At 49.2% G+C, this 17,367-nt stretch overlaps 1 protein-coding gene across 3 annotated transcripts in view; it reads right to left on the reverse strand.

Annotated features, from left to right (window-relative positions):
• LOC119461863 (germinal-center associated nuclear protein) overlaps window positions 1-17,367 on the reverse strand; it is a 340,872-nt gene that overhangs the window by 40,247 nt on the left and 283,258 nt on the right. The gene's annotated exons all lie outside the window — the stretch shown is intronic.

The following is a 17,367-nucleotide window of genomic DNA, read 5'->3' on the forward strand; positions in this document are numbered from 1 at the left end:
GCAGATGACATTGTCCTATTCAGCAAGAATGGGGACGTATTACAACAAATGAGTGAGGACCTTAACCGAGAAAGTGTAAGAGTGGGGTTGAAGATTACCATGCAGAAGACAAAGATAATGTTCAATAGCCTGGCAAGGGAACAAGGATTCAGGATCGCCAGTCAGCCTCTATAGAGTCTGTAAAGGAGTACGTTTATCTACGTTAATTACTCACAGGGGACCCTATCATGAGAAAGAAACTTACAGAAGAATAAAATTGGGCTGGAGTGCATACGGCAGGCATTACCAAATCCTGACTGGGAGCTTACCACTGTCGTTCAAAAGAAAGTGTAGAATCATTGCATTCTACCGGTGGTAACATATGGGGCAGAAACTTCGAGGTCAACAAAGAAGCTCATAAACAAGTTAAGGGCCACACAAACAGTGATGGAACGAAAAATGTTAGGCCTAACGTTAAGAGACAGGAAGAGAGCGGTGTGGATCAGAGAGCAAATGGGGATAGCCAATATTCTAGTTGATATTAAGAGGAAAAAATGGAGCTAGGCCGGCCATGTAATGTGTAGGATGGATAAACAGTGAACAATTAGAGTTACAGAATGGATACCAAGAGAAGTGAAGCGCAGTCGAGGACGGCAGAAAACTAGGTGGGGTGATGAAGTTAGGAAATTTCCAGGTGCAAGTTGGAATCAGCTAGCGCAAGACAGGTAATTGAAGATCGCAGGAAGAGGCCTTCGTCCTGCAGTGGACATAAATATAGGGTGCTGATGATGATGAAGCACTACTAAGTCATGCCCAGCATTTCCTGGAATTTATTGATTTCTCGATTATCCATTGGCTATTAATTGGATAAAGCTATCGATTGGCTATTGCAAGGTATTGGGCGTTGAAAAGAAAAGAAATTTGGACTAGGCTAAGCATTATGAAGTCATCCCCAGCATTTCCAGGAATTATTTGTCGATTATCAATCAGCTATTGATTGGTTATCGATGACTGACTAAGCTTAAGTAGTGCCAACCTCCTTAGCTATACTTAGCCAGGCTCAGCTTCGCTAGTTCACAGTGCCATTGCACTTGGACCCTTTCAGCGCTACCGCCAGCATCGGCCCACATTTTCTGTACATGACTCGTGGACTAACGGTCGGCTTAAACAGCTCCACCGTTAAAAACAATCAGTCTGTCTTCATTATTTCTGAAATGATAGTTTTCCTAAGGTGACATGCGTAATTGGTCACTATGACAGCCATAACTGCTTTACTATTCGATCTGAATTGAACTTAATTATGGGCGTTTTACGTGCCAAAACCATTATCTGATCATGAGTAGAGACCGAATTTTAGGCAAATGCCTTTTTTGTTCCTTGCGCTCTTATCGCCCCACTTTGATATATGAGCATGAATTAGAGGTTACGAAGGGCTTTCATGGTGTTTTTATAGTGCCTATAAATGCCTATTTTGGCTTTTGTGCCTAAATGCTTATTTTCAATATCGGCGCCTATATGAACACTATTTACCACAAGTTTCGCTTTCGAGTGCAGTTATTCATGTTACCGGGCAACATTGACCGTTCAGAACTCTATAGGGTTCAACCTAGTCATCTAGTTCAACCAACTTTCGGAAAACAATCACTAGCAGCAGTGAAATGGGACGTGCCGCGGTTGGCAAATGTGAAACTGCGGAGAGCTGTCAGGGGGAAGGAGAGTAAAGCGCAAATAAAAAATAAAATGTTGCACGCGGCTTTTGTTTCGTTTGTAATTTACTTTTTAAGGTGTTCACTGCCGTTGAGCGTTCCTTCTCAGCGTACAAGATCATTCTCAGTGACAAGAGGAACAATTTTGAATCGAGAAATCTGGAGATGGTGGTAGTTTGCTTTTGTTTGCACAATCTTCACACTGATTCTTAGACTACGTTCCACGTGCTCTCCAAACAGATTTCTTCAAACACGTGCACTTCAAGTGACGTGCACTTCAAATGGGCGGAAGTGTATTTGGCAGTGAAGTCAAGAGTTGGACGGAAACCCGTCTGGTCGGGAATATGCATGGCAATAATTAAAACGGACACCGACCACGAAAGTTGAAAAAATATAATAAGACGTTTCGGCTCCCGCACGGGAGCCTTGTTCACAATGAAGTTGAAAGCGGAAATGGTGAGCAGACGGGTTTCCGTCCAACTCTTGACTTCATCCACATACGCCGGGCGTACGGCCAACCCGCTATCACTCAGATTCGCCAATACATCTCCCTAACCAGCCGAGTTAAGCCGCCTTCAAAGGACACCTGAACTTCAACCTAAACTGCAAAGCACGCGGATTCATTCCGCGATCCCTTCGTCTTAACAGACCTGTGCCCACCAGCTTCGGTAATAGTGTCATTTTCAGGGCGGAGCGACTGCTGCTACAAGCCAGGATTTTAGACTGTAGACAAAGAGCACGAACACTCGAGAACGAAGCCTTCTTTGCCCGCCGTCGACTCGAGCACCAGTTTCCGGATGACTTCGCGAATGTCCAGCTGCATGCCAACTTCAAGGCAAAACTGCATTGCCGCCGTGCCGAGCAGAGCCAAGAGTTCAAGCTCGAGAGGCTGCACCTTGGAAATCTTGGCAGGGAATCACGTCGGAACCAGGCTGTTTCTACTGTACACAACTTATCCACGCACAACCCGGATGCTGCTGAACTTTCCGTTCTGAGCCTTGGACTGAACTTCAACGTGGCATCCGCATCGGACGCAAAAAGAATGATGTGTGCCGTGGAAAACGCGGTGTTGCAGGTTGAACCCTCTCGACGCGAAGAAGCTCGAACTCGCGCGATTGGCGTCCTCTCACGGTTTCGGCCGCGAACGTCGCCTTCACCGCTCTCTTCGGCAGAACATGCAGCCATCAAACGCCTGCGAAACAACCAAAAGATAGTCGTGCTTCCCGCTGATAAAGGCAATGCTACAGTACTACTTGACAGGGCCGAGTACCATAACAAAATGATGGCTCTTCTTTCAGACAGCAGCACGTACCAACGCCTCGGGAGGGACCCTACCCCGAAGCTGCAACGGGATTTTCAAAAGCTTCTTTCGGACGTGTTCCGCTGCGTTATGCCGCAACACAAGGCCCTCTACTACTCTCTTCTCTGCCATAATGGTTCTGCGCCGGCCTTGTACGGACTGCCCAAGATTCATAAACCAGAGGTACCAATGCGCCCCATCGTGGATTACTCCCGCTCCCCCCTCCACAGACTGTCCGGATACCTGCATCGAGTGCTGCGACCACTGGTGGGAAAGAACACCACGCACGTCCGTCACTCCGGTGACTTCATAGACAAGGTACGGGACATTGCCCTCGAAGAGGACGACATCCTTGTGTCTTTTGACGTTCAGTCCTTGTTTACCAGCATACCTACGGGTTTGGCAGTCAATGCTTGCGTCTCAGCCCTCGAATCTGACGCAACGTTGCCCGAGCGTACACCTATTGACGTACCAGATTTGAGGCGACTCCTGAGATTCTGCCTCGAGAACACATACTTCACTTTCGAGGGCTCCTTTTACAGGCAGGTACACGGGACAGCAATGGGTGCCGCTGTATCAGTTACGGCAGCAAATCTCACGATGGAATGGCTTGAACAACGTGCACTCAATTCGTTCAGCCCTGCCCCCAAAACCTTTCTACGATACGTGGACGATTGCTTCAGCATAATCAAGAAGGAGGCGCTGACCGCGTTTACAGCACACTTGAATGGCATGGATGAGGCAATCAAGTTTACCGTAGAGGAGGAGCAGCATGGCCAGCTTCCTTTCCTCGACGTCGTCGTCAAACACGAAGGAAATAGCTTGTCGTTCAGCGTATACAGAAAGAGTACCCACACGGGTCGCTATCTACATTTCAATTCTGTTCACCCTGCCTCCCACAAGAGATCCGTAGTCGCCTCGCTTGTGAACCATGCGAACAGGGTCTGCAAAAAACCAGAAGACTTATCTGCCGACATACAGCACGTGCATGGGGAACTCTCAAGAAGCGGCTACCCTGACTCGTTTGTGCACTCCGTGGAACGTCAGCTAACACTTCCAGCACGCACCGATAGCACGCGTCCTAAGAAGCGTGCTCCTGTGCCGTATGTCCCTGGGATCAGCGAGCACTTGGCGCGTGTTCTACGCCCCTACAGTGTACAAGTAGCGCATGTTCCTACAAAAAAGTTGAGACAGTCCCTTGTAAACATAAAAGATAAGCTACCAAAAGAAAAATTCCCAGGTGTTGTCTACAGCATCCCATGCGCAGACTGCAATCGAAGTTACGTCGGCGAGACAGGCGATTTTCCGCAAAGACTCAAGCAACACATGTATGATGTAAGAAAGAAGAACGTAACTACAAATGCTCTGGCCGAACACGCAGAAGCGACTCGTCATGAAATAGACTGGGACAACGCAAAGATAATAGAAAAAGAAAAGAACTTGACTTCTCGGCTTTTGCTTGAATCCCTGAAAATTCAGACCACCGAACACACACTTAATCGCAACGACGGCAACTTTCCCCATGTGTACACACATTGCTTACGTCACATCTTAAAGCCTACATAACCATACCATTTCCGCTTTCAACTTCATTGTGAACAAGGCTCCCGTGCGGGAGCCGAAACGTCTTATTATATTTTTTCAACTTTCTTGGTCGGTGTCCGTTTTAATTATTGTCATGTATTTGGCAGTGTTGGGGCATTTTGCCTGTACAATTCCGATAATGTCAGTGTTGTACCTAACAGTCCTTACTTAAGAACACGTTAATTTCTTAATAAATTGTAGTCTCTCTTGCATTTATTTGTCTCTTTCTGTTGTGTCTTAATTTAATTGCGTCAGGCAGACATAAAGTAGCGCTTTTTTTAATTAGTATTCCCAGCGCTCAAGTATTCTTTTTCATGCTTGTTTCACTTTATGCAACGCTCGGGTACAGTGGCCACTGAACATGAATATGAGCAGTGTGCTTGTTCAATTACGCCCAATGATCTTCATTAGTCCAGCAGTTTTATGAGACAATTGCACGGCTATGTTCAACTGTTGGCGCCTTTGTGCCATCACAAACAATAACATTTCTTCTTTTCCTGTTGTAGATACAGGTCATGCACGTCTTCGTTTGAAATTTTTGGCATTTATGTAAAAATTTATTGTACCTATATTTACGATTTGCCTGCCTATTTTTGGCGCCCAAAACGCGATTTTTTAATGCCTAAAGATCCGGCCTCTAATCATGAGGCACCCCACAGTGGGAGGATTAATTTTGACCACCTAAACGCATCTAAATCTAAGTAGGTGGGCATTTTTACATTTCGCCCCCATCGAAATGCGGCCGCCGTGGCCGGGATTTGATCTCGCGACCTCGTGCTTAACAGTGCAACACCACAGCGACCAAGCAACCATGGCGGGTTACGATTTGATGTGTAATAATGAAGTTAAGAATATGTGCTTTAAATACATAAACCTAAAAATGTTTATAAATATCTGTGCAACCTGTAGTGGAACATGGCCTTTTGGCACAGGTCATGGTGCAGGCAAAAATCTGATTAGGCGCAGTGTCCAACGTACATGTCTCAATTTTAACTGAAATGCGCATCAATGAGGCATTCAGGCTAAAAATGAGCAAACTAGGTACAATTCCATTAATCTTTAACAGAACTGCTTTCCCTCTGCACATAATATTGTGTTACAAAGCCGCTTGTATGATTTAGAGATGCAGCAGGCACTGCACTTTCAGTGCGCTTCAAAAGAGCCAGAACAAGAATGCTTGCGGAAGTAGAGCATGTCAACAACTTAGGATGTGCACCATGAAACTGAAACTACAGGGAAGATGTCCACCCGTGCCTTCTAACGTGCACAATTTCTCCTGCATAAACGTGCCACTCATGGGAACGCTTATGAAATTACAACCACGGAATCTGCTTTTCAAATCGTGCAAAGATGTTCCCCACTCACTAGCAAATTATATGACAGCAGTTAAATACAAGATATTTTAAAAAGTTGCAATGCCAAAAACTATGCTAAACAATGTGCATTCTATGAGGCTTTCTTCTGGTCCGACATCCTCGATGAGTGAGCACCATCGAATGCTAGTACGAGGAATGTTGAACTGCAGCAGGAACAAACAAAAAGACAGTACAGCGACAGTGCAATGGAACATCTGCCAGAGAGAAAACAACTTCGGCTACATCCATGGCTGTGGCCACTCCGTAGACTTCTTCCACGACAATAATGACGATGGCGAAGGCGTGTCTTAGGTTTTGGATTCACTTTTACTACCGAGGCAACATCAACGGTAGGGGGGCTCACATTCCTATGCTTGACTGGGTGCAGGCTTGGCACAATTTCCTGTCAAAATGCTGTTTCAGAGCAGGATAGCACAAAGAAGCGGTCTTGGTACAACTGTTCCATACACTGCAACCTGTATTTTGACCACTGTGCCTATAGATAGATGAAAGTATGATCAATGCATGCACAAAAAATCACTATCCCCTGGTTACTTTGATGGACATCAACTGCACTCCAAAAGCTGAATGATCTTGGCAACAGTTGTTGTCTGGCACTTACCTCACATAATTGTTGGCACAAACGTTGAGTGTGCTGCCTCGATGATTCTAAGCAACAATTTGTAATAGAACAAGTCATCCAGGATGAATGCAGGACTGCTACCATCTACAGTTAAACCTGCTTACAACAAACCTCCATATAACGAATTCCTGGATATAACGAAGTTTTCATATTCCCCGCCGTGACTCCATAGAAATACATGTACTTGAATCCTCTACGTAACGAAGTGGCAGCGGGAGACCCCCTCGAAATAACAAATTTTCCCCGCCGACAACCTAGAGATTTTGCCCCAAATTTTGTCATTTTTGCGCAAGCAGCAACCGGAAGCACCTTCTCCGCCGCGACGGAATGCGAAGCGAGTGCACGTGTGCGAGGCGGGCCTGCATCCCTCGACCCGGCAATCTTGCCGCCACGGGCGTTACCTTTCCCCCTCCCCTCATTCAAACCTGATCCTGCTGCTTGCTGCAGCTGGCCTAGCCTGCCAAGCCGGCACTCTCCTTTTCCAGTTGATGTTGCCGACGCACTGGCAGACGCTGTGACACATCACACTCGATCAGCGCGGACACACGCTGTCAAACGCTGGCGGCGTGTGGAAGCGCCGCTGCAGAAGCGAGCGAAGTGACCTTCGTGCTGTTGTTTATCGCTTCAACGGAAACTGAGCGCCGAGAACACACAGCACGCAGAAAGCTATGAGCCGCCAACACACCTACACTACCTAGACTCTGCCCCAACGCAGATCGCTTTCAAGATATGGCCCGCGCGCCCCCGCGCGCCGCCGCGCCCGCGCAGTACGCAGTTGATGCCAGAGTACAGTACAATGCTGCCCACTATCCCTCCCCCCTCGCCGGTGCCTCGAGCGCAACGGAAGAAGGCGCGCTTCCTCCCTGCTTTTCTTTATTGTGCGCGCGAGATAAACGTGGTCGTCGGCTCCCCTCGCACGTTTTCACTCGCAGATACAGCATACGGCGCGCGGCGACTGCATTAATGCCCTTGAACTTTATACAGAACATCTATGAGGCAAAACCAATTTTAGGGCCACAACTAGAGCACTGCATGGGCTCGGGCTTACCCGAAATACCGGGCCCGGCCCGGCCCGCGGGCCGGGCTCGGGCACGGCGTGTGCTTTTTGACCCGGGCCCGGGCCGGGCTTTCTGCGAGTTATTCTCGGGCTTCTCAACTCTGAAAAACATGTATTTTTCGGTCTCGGGCTGGGTTCGGGCCGGTTTCGAGTCGGGCTCGGGCCGGGCTCGGGCTTAAGGTAAAGGGTGGCGGGCCGGGCCGGGCCGGGCGGGTAACGTAGATTATTTACGGGCCCAGGCCGGGCTCGGGTCTCGCCATAAATGTTTTGATCGGGCTCGGGCGGGCCGCTCAATGTAAAAACGAGCCCGGGCCGCAAAATTCGGCCCGTGCAGTGCTCTAGCCACAACGCGTCATAGACACCATCTTTAGATAGCAAATACGGATCTGAAGGGCCATACTTTTGCTGGCGGAAACTGAAAATACGTCATAGTTGTCGCCCCCGGCACTTTGGGTGGCCAATGGCTCGGGCCGGCGAGGGGTGGCAGTTTGTAACGTATGATGCGGGAACGGTATCACAGTTGCGACGCAACAGCCGGGAAAACGCAGTACCGGGGAATGTAACAGCGGGGTTCTACTGTAAGATTATACGATGCTACAACGCCATCGTGACACTCGCTCTTCGTTTCAGATGCCTTGCGCTTGTGCGAAACGACACGCATCCACGCATCCAGTACCTGGTGTGACATTAAAAGGAGGAGTGCTTCGACGAAAACGGAAAACGGGTGCGCGTTACAATCGAGTGCACGTTAGAATCGAGTAAATACGGTAAGCGTTTCTTTTTCAAATTTTCGGGCCGAAGCTGCATATAACGAAATACCCTTTATAACAAAGTTTTTCAGGAATTTGTCATTTTTGTTATGTATCCAGGTTTAACTGTGATACCTCCGTCACACGGCACGTGTAATGTCATTCGCAGCGAATGACATTACGTGTTAATGCCATTTTGTTTGCTTCTACACAGGCATAGTGAATGACATTCACAGCTAATAGCATTCACCCATTGAATGAGTTTCCCGACCTCATTCACGCGCGGTCTTGCGTAATGTTGGCAACAGGAGCTTGGCAAAAAAATTACAAAATCGATAAGTTAAAACGAAATGTAGTATATTTTCAAATAACCATCCAATGTTTACCATTGTATTGCTAACAATAAAATATGTAAACAAGAAGCAATATTTGTAAGGTTTCGTCATCATAGCAGCCTGCCGATAAACATTGCCATCAATTGTGAATGTCATTTTGTTTACCCGTGTAGACTGGGAACAGCAAGACTGCAAGGGCATTCGATACGAATGTCATTTACTGCAAATGATATTATACATGTGTTGTGTAAAAGGGGTATAACACTGAATATTCTTTTAATTTCAAAGCCAAGTGAAATACTTATAAAGGTTGCATGGATTCTGTTGGGTTAAAAAGAAAGAAAGACGAAGGCTTTGAGAAGAGGTTTATCGGCGGTGTCCTTCAAGGACGCTACGAGTTCAAGGAACCGGCGAGGCAGCGTGGGGCACCGTCTCCAAAGACTAGAGCAACCAGCAGCGCGAGCAGAGTGGGCCGAGCGCTGGCGATGCCGCCGGACGGAGGCGCATCTTCTTCTTCACAATCGCCCCTGCAGAAAAAGAGCCATCCTGGCGACCTAAGAAGTTGGAGGCAGAGGGTCACGGAAGGGCTTGAGATGCGTCACGTGGATGAGGTCACGTCCATGCCAGCGCATGTTGTCAGATGGAGAAAGTGGCTCCATGAGAAAATTCACCGGGGACGTTCGCTCCAAGACGCGGTAAGACCCTTCGTACTTGGGAATGAGTTTCAAGGAAATCCCCGGAGTTTAGCAAGGAATAGCCAGCCACAAAGAGACCCTGGGGCATACGTGGGATTTGGAAGTGAGTCAGCGCATCCTTCCTTCTGGCGCTGTTATTCTTGTGATGTAAAGGTGCGCGCGAGCTGGCGGCACTGTCGGGCAGCTTCGTACACAGGTGGGCACTCGGAAGCGTCAGGACGGTATGGAAGGAGAGTGTCGATGGTATGCAAAGGCTCCCGTCCATATTGGAGGATCCCATCCATTGCACATGCAGCGCGCCTGCCTTTATGGTGTTCGGGGTGCATATTCTGAGGTATGGGGGCCACTGTAATGTTTTCTTTGATGTTTGGCGCGATTGACAGGGGCTCTCGTGGGGAAAACTCTGATGTTGGTTAATGTAATTGTCCGAGTACGTGCCTTCCTGTCGATGTAAGTTTCAGTCGTTCGATCTGACCGACTTTCTGGGCTTCGATTATTTCGGCCATGGTGTTATGCAAACCAAGCTGTAATAGTCTGGTTGTTGAGGTGTAGACAGGAAGGCCTGTCGCCGTTTTCACCGCTGTTCGTATGAGTGCGTCTAGCTGGTTTGTTTGGTTATGGGTGAGTCGGTGGTAAGGTGCGTGATAGGTAATGTGGCTTACGATTAAAGCGTGTATGATGCACATGACGTCGGATTCCTTTAGGCCGTGGCGGCGGTTCGTGACCCGCCGGATCATGTGCACTACCTGATTAATCTGTTTCTTCAGTAGCGTCAGGGTATATGTCGCTTTCGCATTGGCTTGAACGTGCAGTCCTAGTAAGCGTAATTTGTTAACCTTATTTACAGGTTCACCCTCGATAGTCACCTTGATGTCAGGCGGTAGGTGATGTTTCCTTTGGAGTTTTCTTACTATAAGCTTTCCGACTTTTGAGCTGCGCCCGTAAGTCCCCCTGCTCGTGCATATTTCTGGGTGACATCGGCTGCTGCTTGTAGTGCATCCTGTATTTCACCATCTGACCTACTGATGGCCCAGATGGTGATACCATCAGCATAAAGTGCATGCCTAATTCCCGGTATGGCATCAGTAGTGCAAGTAGTCTGCTCATAGCTATGTTAAATAGCACGGGGGAATGCACTGACCCTTGTGGTGTGCCTTTTCCCGCAAGAGGGATGGAGTCCGATCGTATATTTCCTATACCTATAGTCGCAATGCGATCTTTAAGAAACGCTCGGACGTAATTGTATAGTCGTCGGCCACATTTTGTTGCCGCTAGATTGGTGAGTATGAGGTCGTGAGCTACGTTATCAAACGTGCCTTTCAGGTCTAATGCAAGGATGGCTTTGCTTTGTTGAGTGCTGATATGGTCAATTATCTGTTCCTTAATTTGCAATAGTACGTCTTCAGTGGATAGCCCCGGTCGAAAACCGAACGTTGCGTGCGGCAATAAGGCTTGCTCTTCTAGGTACGGCTGAAGCCTTGCCAGCAGACGTTTTCAAATAACTTTCTTATGCATGATGTGAGCGAGATGGGTCTCAGTTGGTTTAGAGAGGGCTGCTTGCCTGGTTTTGGCATCATTGCAATATCGGCGTGCCGCCATTCGTGCGGCAGCGTGCCCTCTAGCCAGTGGTACTGAAAATAATCTAAGTTTTTTTATCGATCTGTCATCGAGGTTTTTTAAAAGCCGCTACTGTATTCCGTCTGCTCCCGGGGCGGTGTTGCGTACTATTTGATGCAGTGCCACTCTAACTTCATGTGGTGTGATGTCTTTGTCTAATTCCGAAGGCTCCGCATGCGGATAATCTATGTAAGTTGGTTTGCGGCCTGTACCTATGTAAGCGTCCTTTAGCTGTTGTATTATGACCGCATCAGTCCCAGCTGTCTGTCTCAAGATTTTTTGACGGGTTTTGCTGCTCGTTGCTTTGGTTTGATTGGGGTCGATGAGATTTCTAAGCAGTACCCACGTTTTGGCGGTGCCCAAGGTACCCTTGCATTTGATTGCATAGGTTCTTCCAATTGTTTCGCGTTAGTTCGGTTGCGTAACCTTCCGCCTGGGCTGTTAAGGCGGATATCCGCTGCCTGAGCTTGCGATTGTGTTTTTGCTTTTTCCACCTTTTTTGCAGGCAATGGCGAGCCTACCAAAGGTGTAATAGGTGCCTGTCGACATCGGGATGTTCTGGTGACGTGTCAATGATTTTCGTTGTCACACGGAAATGTGTCTGAATTTGTCGGATCCATTCCTGCAGAGTTTCTGGTTTCAAGGTGCCTTCGTAGGTTTCGTTGGTGCTTTCTTGCTTGCGCCGCTGTTGGAACTTGTCGCAATCCATCGTTCGTATTTTACATTCTTTGATTTTTGTTCGCGAAGTTATTAGATGCGTTTCTATTATATTGTTCTATACGCCGACATCCATATCGCGAATCGCATCACGAACGCCAAGTCATCCAGAACGAGGTCGACAAAATGATTACAAAAGACGTCTAGAACCTTCATCTAGCCCGTGGGCCTCCCCTGTCGTTCTCGTGAAAAAGGAGGATGGCAGCTGGCGTTTCTGCGTTGATTATTGGAACTTGAACAAAGTCACTCATAAAGACGTCTACCCTTTGCCTCGTATCGATAACGCCCTCGACTGCCTTCATGGAGCCCAATATTTTTCTTCCATCGACCTTCGGTCTGGCTATTGGCAGATTTCAGTCGACCCTATGGACCGCGGAAAAACTGCCTTTATTACGCCCAATGGCCTATACCAATTCAAGGTCATGCCGTTCGGACTGTGTAATGCCCCAGCAACTTTCGAACGTATGATGGACTCTCTGCTGCGGGGATATAAGTGGTCCATCTGTCTCTGCTATTTAGACGATGTGATTGTCTACTCGCCTAGGTTTGAAAGCCACCTCACCCGTTTATCGGCCGTTCTTGCTGTCTTCCGAAGAGCCACCCTTCAGCTGAACTCCACCAAGTGCCGTTTCGGGCGGCGCGAGATAACTATGCTCGGTCACCTTGTCAGTGCTGCCGGTGTTCAACCAGACCCCGAGAAGGTGCGAGCAGTGCAACAATTTCCCATGCAGCGTTCAGCCAAAGACGTCCGCAGTTTTGTAGGATTATGATCCTACTTTTGTCGTTTTGTCCGGAACTTCGCGGACATCGCCCGTGCTCTTACGGAACTCTTTGTCCGCCTACTCACTACACCACCAATACTGGCCCATTTCGACCCCTCATCACCTACGGAACTTCGTACTGATGCCAGTGGTTATGGAATTGGGGCTGTCCTTGGCCAAACACAGCACGGCAAGGAACGTGTCATCGCCTACGCCAGTCGCCTTCTGTCCTTGTCTGAACAAAACTTTTCCATCACTGAACGCGAGTGCCTGGCTTTAGTGTGGGCTGTCACCAAATTCAGACCTTACTTGTTTGGCGGAACTTTTTCTGTAATTACAGACCATCATGCTCTATACTGGCTTTCGTCTTGGCTTGTGCTTTTTGACCCGGGCCCGGGCCGGGCTTGGGTTTTTTGACGCGGGCCCGGGCCGGGCTCGGGCTTTCTGCGAGTTATTCTCGGGCTTCTCAACTCTGAAAAACATGTATTTTTCGGTCTCGGGCTGGGTTCGGGCCGGTTTCGAGTCGGGCTCGGGCCGGGCTCGGGCTTAAGGTAAAGGGGTGGCGGGCCAGGCCGGGCGGGCAACGTAGATTATTTCCGGGCCCGGGTCTCGCCATAAAAGTTTTGATCGGGCTCGGGCGGGCCGCCCAATGTAAAAACGGGCCCGGGCCGCAAAAATCGGCCCGTGCATGCTCTAGTTGTGCTATCGTCAGTGCTAGCCGTCGACCCTTTGGATTAGTGGTCTTGTAACCCCACGTTGGGTGTGCTGCGTTGAAGTCCCCTACAATAAGTAACCGTTGCTTTGCATCCTTTAGTGCGTGTTTGAAGAGCCCATCGAAACAGTCTGCCCACTCTTTAGGGGCACTATAGATGTTGAGGACAAAGAAGCTAGGCTCTTTCCTGTCTACGGGAATGATTTCGATGAGTACGTGCGGTATGTGTTCGGAGCTGAGGGTGTGGTCGATTGTGGTTAACCTCTTTGACACTAATGTTGCTGTTTTAATCGGACCATTGTGGTGTTCTTTGTACGCAAAAGTATTGTATCCAGTCAGTTTAGGTTCAATGTATGTTTCTTGTAGTGCCAATATGTCTGGTGTGTGTGTCTGTGCGTTAGGTTTCCTCGTTTCCGGCGGAAACTGCGGCAGTTCCATTGCCAAATTTTGATGGGTTGTGTTTGCGCTACATTTTGTTGTCTAGCCATGTTTTATTGTAAACTGGCCTGACTGAGATGAAGGGCGTGCGTATGGATGTGCCCGAATATCTTCTCCTGCCTCGAGCGGACTAACACAGGTGCGGTTGGGGGTGGCGTTGTGGACGACCGTCTCAAGTAACTTCGTCGCGAATTTGTTGTCCAAACTCTTGGGTTAGCTCAATGAACATCTGTTGCAGGATGGTTTTTATTTCTTCCTTTATTTCCTGCCTATCTTGCGTGAAACTCTTCTTGAGTTCCTGTCTGTCCCGTTGCATTACGTTGCTCAGGCGCTCTCTATCTTGTTGAAACTCGTGTTTAATTCCTGTCAAAGAGTGACTGCCATTTCGTTTACTAATGTTCGCATCTCTTGCCTAAGCGTTCGGGCTATGTCATTAATCATTTCCTGCACCTGGGCGTTGGTAGTGAAGTTATTTGTGAGAGGCACCTGCTCTGTATGAGTACTGCGTGTGCATGTTGTAAGGGGTGGAAAATTGGTGGCAGTGGGAGAAGGTAAGGGGAAAGGATTTGAAAGCCGCTCAGCCCAGCTCACCTTTGGCGGATTCGTACCAGGGCCTTTCGTGACCGCTTTCCTCTTGCTCTTCTCCAGCATGTCGATGGTTGACCGTGATTCCGCCCCTTGCTCGTTTGCAGCTGCTTCATCCCATTCATGTCGGGGTGTCTTTGCACGTGGTAGGCTTTGTGATCTGGATGTGGACGCGTCCCTGGATTTATCTCGTTTCTTTGAGTCCGTTGATCTTCGGGGTGATCGGCCTCTGTCTACGTTAGTCTCCGTGGAAGCTGGCGGCAATTTTCACCCGGGAGTTTGTGGTTGATTGGTGCTAGTCCCAGGGTTGGTGGTGGTGGGAACGTTGTTGGCGTCACTGGTGTAGCCGGCGTTACGTAAGAAGTGTGATTTCTTGAAGGGCTTGCGCTGCCTGGCTGGACAGCTTGGGTCCGTAACTATGTGATCGCCTCCACACAGCACACACTTCGGTTGGCATTGGTGGTCCTCTGATGGGTTTTCGTGTCCGCAGTTCTTGCACCGGGCACTCTCCGGCGTGGGACAGATGTCCGCCCTGTGCCCGGTTTTCAGGCATATTCTGCATACCTGAGATAGCGGTCGGTAGGGTCGACATAGGAGCTCTCCACCATAATAATAAATTGTTCTTGGGACTTCCAGCCCGTCGAAGGTGATGAGAGCAGCCGTCGACTTTCCGAGCATGCGTGCAAAGAGAATTGGGGCTTGCGGGGAGCCCAGATTAGCCATTAGTTCGTCCGGGTGAGTTTCACTGTCGATCCCAGTGGCAACTCCCTTGCAGGACATGTCGGGGGCTGCCACGTATGCGTATACTTGGTACTCCTTCCCACCAAGTTGGAGGGTAGTGATCCGTCTGATGCGTTCCGCCAGCTCCTCCATTGGCGTACTCGGCACTGCCAGGTTCTGTTCGTTGCGGATTCTCAATGTGAGCATGTCAGATTCGGTTGCAGTAAAGTGGGAAGCCTGACTCACCGCTCGGGCGACGCGATGCGATTGCCGTTTGCTGAAGTCAATGCCATCTCGTGGTCCGAAGACGATCTTGTAGTCAGACGGTGGAAGTGGTGGGAGCTGTGGTTTTCGTTCGTGCGCCTGGTTGGGAGTGCGGTCTGGTCTGGATTCTCCAGTCGTAGTTGTTGGAAGGCTGGCATCTCGTCGGTGTTTACGGGCAACCGTAAACCAGTCTCCCCCATTGCCGTCAGTATCGTTGCTTACACCTTCGATTGTGGCATTGATTTCCATTCTTTCGGAGGTTTGGGTGTTTTCAGGGTCTGCGTCGACCAGTGCGGTTTTGATGGGGTCCATTTTGGCCTTGCCAAAATGTAGGTCTTGTCCGGCCTTGCCGCGTTGTAGCATTCGGTAAAGCAGCAATTTTGGCGTAGTGCGTCAAATGGTCCACAGCAACTATGATCCACCGATTGCCATCCGGTGTCATGGGAAGCCGGCTGTAGAGGTCAATGCCGACGCGATCGAAGGGTTTGGCAGGGCACGGAAGCGGCTGCAAGGCGCGAGACGCGCATAAAGGTGGTAATTTGCGACGTTGACAGTCAGGGCAGCACTGAACAAACTTTCGTACAAAAGTGTACATTCCTCGTCAGTAGTAGCGATGGAGAATAGCGTTCATAAGTCTTAAGTACTCCGGTGTGGCCACATTGCGGATCGTCGTGAAAAGAGGCACAGATTTGGGATCTTAAGCTGCGGGGAATGACTAGTAGTCATCTATGGTCTTCGGGAGCATAGTTGCATCGGTGGAGCAGCTGATCATGAATGACGAAATGAACAGCTTGGCGTCGGAGGGATCGGGATACAGGGGTAGTCGATGATGCAGAAAGATAGGCAAAAAAAGGGATTTACGGGTCACGGCGTTGTTCGGTGCCAATCGAGTCAAGGTAAAGAGATAACAGGGGGTTTGCACGAGTGATTCCACAGGCCGAGTCTGGAGGTAGAGGTGAACGGGACAGGGCGTCTGCGTCAGTGTGCTTGTGTCCGCAGCGGTAGATGACATGAATATCGTACTCCTGGATTCGGAGTGCCCAGCGTGCTAAGCGGCCAGAAGGATCTTTCAACATGGCGAGCCAACAAAGCGTGTGGTGATCCATTACTAGGTCAATTGGCCGTATAAGTATAGGCGGAACTTGTCAAGCGCCCATACTAGAGCCAACCACTCTTTTTCAGTCATGCTGTAATTGGCCTCTGCTTTTGTCAGTGTACGACTAGCATAGGCGACCACGTATTCGGAGTAGCCGGGCTTTCGTTGCGCTAGGACGGCGCCAAGGCCGACCCCACCGGCCTCAGTTGCAGCTGTCAGATCGAAATGGAGAAGAATAGGTGGAGAGGTAAGAAGAAGACGCAGTGTAGCAAACGTGATGTCGCATGCAGGGGACCAGGAGGAGAGGTGCGCGCCACTGCGTAGGAGCTTGGTCAAGGATGACACGATCGATGCGAAATTGCGGTCAAAGCGCAGGAAATATGAGCACGGGCCCACAAAACTGCGAAGTTCTTTGACGATAGTAGGCTTCGGGAACTCTGCGACTGCACGAAGTTTCGAAGATGGTGCAGTTCTTGCCTCGTGAACTGCGCCGCTTAGTTTTCCTGGTCGGAGGAAAACTAAGAGGAAAACGTAAGATTCGAAGTAACCAAAAAAATTTGACAGACTAAACTGTATTTGACATCTACGTAATGTGAAGTGTTGCGTGAATCGTTGTGCACGAGTAACGAGACACTGACGCGCCATGCGCTGGTGAGGCTTTCGCGGCTTGAGACACGTGTTGTTTTTCCTATTGCGCAGTGTTTCTTAAAGACAGCGATGGGAAACAAAATCGAGAGGGTGGGTGACAGTGAATGCCACCGAAGCAAAACGTGATGCTCACACTGCGCTGCCTGCAGCAGGGAACGCGTTTGGATTATCGCTTACTAAAAGCATGCAGTACGCTATCAACGCTGCAAAACAGATAGGTGAAGATGCTTATTGTGATAGGTTTGGCGGCGATAGCTGTGAATGCAACATGCGACGACCCGGGAGGAGATTTGCTGGTACCGGAATAAAAAACTGAGTGCGTGCCACTGTTTTCACGTGAGACGGGTGGGCGACTATTGTGGGGAAGCTGTGCGGCGAGTGGCTACTGTTTTCAATCGTGCGGGCC

Source organism: Dermacentor silvarum, chromosome 8 (genome assembly GCF_013339745.2).
Source record: "Dermacentor silvarum isolate Dsil-2018 chromosome 8, BIME_Dsil_1.4, whole genome shotgun sequence".
Taxonomy (NCBI): domain Eukaryota; kingdom Metazoa; phylum Arthropoda; class Arachnida; order Ixodida; family Ixodidae; genus Dermacentor; species Dermacentor silvarum.